The sequence below is a fragment of the Taudactylus pleione genome, unplaced genomic scaffold, assembly GCF_031769625.1.
Source record: "Taudactylus pleione unplaced genomic scaffold, aTauple2 ptg000916l, whole genome shotgun sequence".
NCBI classification, from domain to species: Eukaryota; Metazoa; Chordata; class Amphibia; order Anura; family Myobatrachidae; genus Taudactylus; species Taudactylus pleione.
Window position 1 is genome coordinate 2,590,128 of NW_028285317.1, and position 6,864 is coordinate 2,596,991.

The following is a 6,864-nucleotide window of genomic DNA, read 5'->3' on the forward strand; positions in this document are numbered from 1 at the left end:
CCGATGTGGCCGTCGAGGAAGTGGGCTGGCGTGGGGCTGCTCTGAGCTAAAGTGCTCAGCGAGCGCTGCCCGCCTGCAGTCACCGGTGACTGCTGAGGAGGACCACAGCGGAGATAGCTAAATGCTGTACTCTGCCGGTCTTAGTAGGGGAAGAGCAGTTGTGGCAGGGGACAGGGTGTGGGGGCCCCTGGATGACCGCCCCTGTCGCCCTGCCTTTAATCTGCCCCTGGTCTATCGCAACCATCAGGGCTTGCGACAAGACCCTAAGGTTGGGTCTCGGCAACCGCAAGCCCCAGGGAGCTCCCTGCTCTGATCGAGCAGGAAGCTCCCCACTGACATCACTGCTGATGTCAGTGCGGCGGGTCACAAAATGGCATGCGTTCCGTCAGGAACGCCTCCATTTGTGTAGCCACCCCCCCCGCCCCGCCTACAAAACAGGGCTAGCTGTCGATCAACATTGACAGCCGCCCCTTTTGTAGTGAGCTCCGGAGTGAGAGAGTTTCTCTCTGGCTCCAGGGCTTGTGCATGCGCAGGGCATTAACATCGACCCAATTGTGAGCGCTCAGTGGCTGCAACCGGGTCTGAATGAGACCCTCAGTGCTCAGACCCGGATTGTGCCATGTACCTAACGCCTCACTTTCTGTAACCACCTGGATAATTGCACATCACATAAGGAAACTACTAGCTCACAATTACTAACAGTACCAGGGGCGGAACTAGCGGCACTGCAGCCGGTGCATTGCACCGGGGCCCGCTGTGGTGAAGGGCCCATAGCCACTCCTGCACCGCCGCTAGTCCCCCAGGCCACACAAGTGTAGGGCAGACCGCAGTTTACAAACACACAGCTGCCAGCGGTGGCTTTGTGTTTGTAATAGCAGCCAATGAGAGTCAGACAGACTCTCATTGGCTGCTGCGTCGTCCAAGGAGGGAGCCGGCTGGAGTTCAGTCATGAGGTCCGTCTTCCGGCTCCCTCCGCAGTAGGTGATGGGAGAGACATCACGTCATGATGTCTCTCTCATCCCATGTTGCAGAGCGAGAGCGGGCCGGGAGGAACGTCTGGACAGTGGCAGTCGTCGGCAAAAGCGGGAATCAGGTAAGTTGTGTGTTTTTTTGTTTGTTTATGTAAGGGGCACTTGCACAGCATAAGGGGAGGGGGTGCTACTATTGGGCATTGGCACAGCATATGAGCTCCTGGGGGCACTTTATATGGTGGGGGGACGCTACTATAGTCACTGTATAGGGGGGCGCTACTGGGGGCATTGTATGGGGGGCTGGCCACTACTGGGAGCACTGCATAGGAGGGGCTACTACTGGGGGCACTGCATAGGGGGATTACCGCTGGGGGAACTGCATAGGGGGATTACTACTGGGGGAACTGCATAGGGGGATTACTACTGGGGGAACTGCATAGGGGGGATTACAAATGGGTGAACTGCATAGGGGGGCTACTACTGAGGGCACTGCATAGGGGGGTTACAACTGGGGGGACTCCTACTGGGGGCACTGCATAGGGGGGACCACTACTGGCGCACTGCATTGGGGGGACTACTACTGGGGGCAATGCATAGGGGGGACTACTACTGGGGGCACTGCATAGGGGGGACCACTACTGGGGGCACTGCATAGGGGGGACCACTACTGGGGGCACTGCATAGGGGGGTTACTACTGGGGGTACTGCATAGGGGGATTACTACTGGGGGAACTGCATAGGGGGATTATTACTGGGGGAACTGCATAGGGGGGATTACAAATGGGTGAACTGCATAGGGGGGTTACAACTGGGGGGACTACTACTTGGGGCAATGCATAGGGGGGACTACTACTGGGGGCACTGCATAGGGGGGATTACAACTGGGGGAACTGCATAGGGGGCTACTACTGGGGGCACTGCATAGGGGGCTACTACTGGGGGTACTGCATAGGGGGCTACTACTGGGGGCACTGCATAGGGGGGGCTACTACTGGGAGCACTGCATAGGAGGGGCTACTACTGGGGGCACTGCATAGGGGGATTACTACTGGGGGCACTGCATAGGGGAATTACTACTGGGGGAACTGCATAGGGGGATTACTACTGGGGAAACTGCATAGGGGGATTACTACTGGGGGAACTGCATAGGGGGATTACTACTGGGGAAACTGCATAGGGGGGATTACAAATGGGTGAACTGCATAGGGGGGCTACTACTGAGGGCACTGCATAGGGGGGTTACAACTGGGGGGACTCCTACTGGGGGCACTGCATAAGGGGACCACTACTGGGGGCACTGCATTGGGGGACTACTACTGGGGGCAATGCATAGGGAGGACTACTACTGGGGGCACTGCATAGGGGGGACCACTACTGGGGGCACTGCATAAGGGGGACCACTTCTGGGGGCACTGCATAGGGGAGCCCAAAGCATATTCTTGCACCTGGGCCCACCACTCTCTAGGTCCGCCACTGAACAGTACAGATGGTCACATGTTTTACCACCACTCATTACACCAGGTCACTACTTTTACACATACAATATAAACATTAGAGTTATGTATTAATAACATTAATATTACCTGTTGGGCCGTATGCAAATATAGCAGCACTGTACCCCGAGATGATATCATCCACTAGGTTCTTCATGGTGGACTGATAGACATGCTCCTGAAATTAGACACATTTATTGATGCTACATAAGCAATCATGAAAATAATGTAAAAATATGCTCTATACTGAATAAGGAGAAATGGCAGCTGTACAAGCATTACTGGCTGATGCTACAGTCACATATGATGATAAATTGTTCTCATGCGCTATTTTATTCCTTTTACAGGATGCAGCATGAGCAGCGCTGCCATATGTATAATGGGTGTAGGGTGTGTGGTGCACATGGGCACCTGAATCCAGGGGGGCCCACACCGCACTCCATACACCCATTGTATGTACTTACCATGCGGCCACCTCAAAAGAAATCTACCTTGTGGTGCCATTTACCAGAGATATACAGTATGCCTGTACAATAGGCTCTGGCACAGTACCAGAGACTACACCTCACATATAATGGTTTGGGGGGGACCCATTCAGAGACAGCACACAGGAACCCTCCTCTCATAGGATGGCTGTGTTATATATACTATTAACTTTTATTATTCATTGTAAATAATTTAGGATTACAATCACCTGGGTAGCTGCCTGATCAAACACCTCATTAAAGGTGAACGCCCTCTCCCTGGTCCTGCAGCAACGCAGGACGTCATCAGGATCCTCGCCAGGGTCCTGCAGTAGTACTGTCTGTAAGGAAAGAGAAGACATGTTCACTATATGTCACCAGGCCCTACAAGCACCTCTGCGGCTGGAGCAGAAGATCTTAAGTCTAGTTTATATTAATGGATAAAAACAAAGTCACACATGGGAACGTGATCTGGGAGTATAGAGTCATATATGTCAGCATTTCAGCATAGTTTCCAGCAGGGGCTGGCTGGCAACTTTCAGGCTGGGGGGCAAATACAAGCTATTGAAAAATAACTGTGACAGAAAACATAGATACAGTATAAATGTTATATACATTTACTTTATTTATTAACCATATATTATATCTATCTAGTGTGTGTATGTCTATATATATATATATATTTATTAATAATCTACATCCCACACACTACGCTCCCCTTCCCCTATCCACATCCAACACACTGCGCTCCCCTTCCCCTATCCACATCCCACTCTGCGATCCTTTCCCCTATCCACATCCCACACACTGCGCTCGCTTTCCCCATCCACATCCAACACACTGCGCTCCCCTTCCCCTATCCACATCCCACTCTGCGATCCTTTCCCCTATCCACATCCCACACACTGCGCTCGCCTTCCCCTATCCACATCCAACACACTGCGCTCCCCTTCTCCTATCCACATCCCACTCTGCGATCCCTTTCCCCTATCCACATCCCACACACTGCTCTCCCCTTTCCCTATCCACATCCCACTCTGCGATCCCTTTCCCCTATCCACATCCCACACACTGCTCTCCCCTTCCCCTATCCACATCCTACTCTGCGTTCCCTTTCCCCTATCCACATCCCACACACTGCTCTCCCCTTCCCCTATCCACATCCCACTCTGCGATCCCTTTCCCCTATCCACATCCCACACTCTGCTCTCCCCTTCCCCTATCCACATCCCACACACTGCGATCCCCTTCCCCTATCCACATCCCACACACTGCTCTCCCCTTCCCCTATCCACATCCCACACACTGCGATCCCCTTCCCCTGTCCACATCCCACACACTGCGATCCCCTTCCCCTATCCACATCCCACACACTGCGCTCTTCTCCCATCCGCAACCCACACACTGCACCCCCCTTCCCTATCCACATCCCACACACTTCGCTCCCCTTCTCCCATCCACATCCCATACTGCGCTAGCCCCTTCTCCCATCCACAACTCACACTCTGCTCCCCTTCTCATATCCACATCTGGACCAACACAGGGCTCCCTCTCCTTCCCCTATTCACATCCCACAGAGGGTTCCCTCATCTTCCCCCTTGTGTTCCCATTCCCCTCCACCTAATACTGCAGCATAAAATAACCCCACCTTCCCCGGTGGCCGCGATTACCCTCACTGTACTGCACCTACATAAAAGTTACTCCTGGACATAAAATTTCTCCCCACAGCTGCTGCCGGATGGTACATAGAGAGAAGCTGAGCCCCAGTTTGGGGACGTGGCTGCTTGATGATGACCCACTGGCTGAAATATCCAAAATCATCAGGCAGCCCTGCCCTCACCCCAGTGCTGCTCAACCTCTGAAGGTACGAGATGCTGTCTTATTAAAGACAATCACACATTCTGATACTGGCCAATTCCGGGGGTTGCCTGTGTGACGCTGTTTCGGCGGATGGTCAACAAAGGACAAGAACAGCATCAGTGGCGGTTCTAGGGCACTGGCGGGGTGACTGTGGCTGCGCCCTCAGGTCGCAGTGCCCAGGGCGTTAGCTGTGCTTGCCTGCCCCTAGAACCGCCACTGATACAGGGTAAGAGACAGAAGACAAGGGGAAAACACACATTTGGGTGGGGGGAAAGGGCTGAATCCAGGAAACAGCTGGTACAAGTCTCTCCTAGCAGAAATTCAAGGTGAATGTAAAGTCTAGACAGGTACTTAAAGTACTTCATCAATATATCAGCTGTCTACCACTGACCAGCCTGCATTACACAGCATAGTGTCACCTTATTATATTCCATGCTTCCACAGCTACTTTACTATTTATTGCACTTTAAATAGGGCCCAGCACCAGCCTATAGGGCACTGGGGCCAGCATTAACCTACAGGGCACTGGGGCCAGCAAAAGCCATGGCATGGGGGCCAGCAGTCTCTAATCCTTCAGCTTTGTGCCATGTGCTCTGCAGTAATTTATTACCTGGCTCCAGTGTTATTTATGGGGTTGTTCCTATTCTAGCTCCCTCTTGCATACTGTATTTTTAGTGCCCTCTGGGGCCCATAATCCTGGCAGCACATCTCATGTCTCAGCACAGGGCTGGTGGTATTAGTCTCTGATGGTGGTTGCAGCCAGGCCACCTGCACTCAGACAGTGAGTGCACACTCTGGCCTCTGCAACAAAACTATTAGGCAGGAACTGTAAAAGTTAAGCACTTCTCATCCCTTAGGCTCCTGCTGCCCACACTGTACCTGATGCAGCAGTCTCTGTCCTCATCACAAGTCCAGAAAAGGCACCTCTCTCCGCCCCAGGGCTGAAGGTGTTTCTGCTGCCACGGCAGCTGCTTGTGCTCCCGGTCACATGCAGTACTGCCGGCGGCCACTAGGTGGTGCTGTGCAGTTATAGGCAGCAAAAAAAAAAAAATGCATTGACGGCCCTAGCACAGCTGAATTGTACCGGCCCAGGGGGCAGATGGCACCCTGCCCTCCGGCCCAGTCCGCCACTGGTTTCCAGGAACATTCTGCTGATATCTATATAAACTCTTCTAGTCACTGGTTCTTAGGCCCTTAAGACACAGAATGGTCTAACTCATAAGCTTGGCGGTCCTTCCAACTGTGAGACATATTTAACTTATTGGTTTGTGTCTCAACTTCAAGTTGTTTGCTACCTATTGTGGAACTACAATTCCCAGCATAACCTCCTTATTGGAGGGAATTGTTACTGTCCATAAAATATGTGCATGATATCCCTACTTAACCGAGAGCCCTAGATTGGGCAGATAGGGCAAGATGGAAGATGATGTCCGGCCTCTCTGCAGTATAAACATAGACACATCTTCTCCTCACACTATCTTCAGAGGATAATGGGATTTTGGTACTTACCGGTAAATCCTTTTCTCTAATTCCACAGGGGACACTGGAGGTACTTACGCTGGGGTATAGAGGCGTGGACAGCTGAAGCTGGCACTTTAATTAATTTAGAAGTGTGAAGCTCCTCCCCCTCTATTCCCCACCAGCCCTCAGTTTAGAAAATGAAGACCGAGAGGAGATGGAGAACAACAAGAGTGAAAGGGAGTAGAACATCACACAACAACAAAAAAACATAAAATGCATGTAACTAACAGGCAGGCGAAGAGTGCTGAGGTGGGTGTCCAGTGTCCCCTGTGGAATCAGAGAAAAGGATTTACCGGTAAGTACCAAAATCCCATTTTCTCTTTCATCCACTAGGGGACACTGGAGGTACTTACGCTGGGGACGTCCCAAAGTTTTCCCTACGTGCGGGAGTGCTCTGAGGAACCTGCAGAACAAGGCGCCCAAAACTTGATGCTGAAGCGGCAAACGTATCAAATCTGTAAAACTTCACAAACGTGTGAACAGAAGACCAAGTGGTCGCACAGCACATTACAAGGTGGAGGCACCTCTACCGGCCGCCTGCGACGCACCCACAGA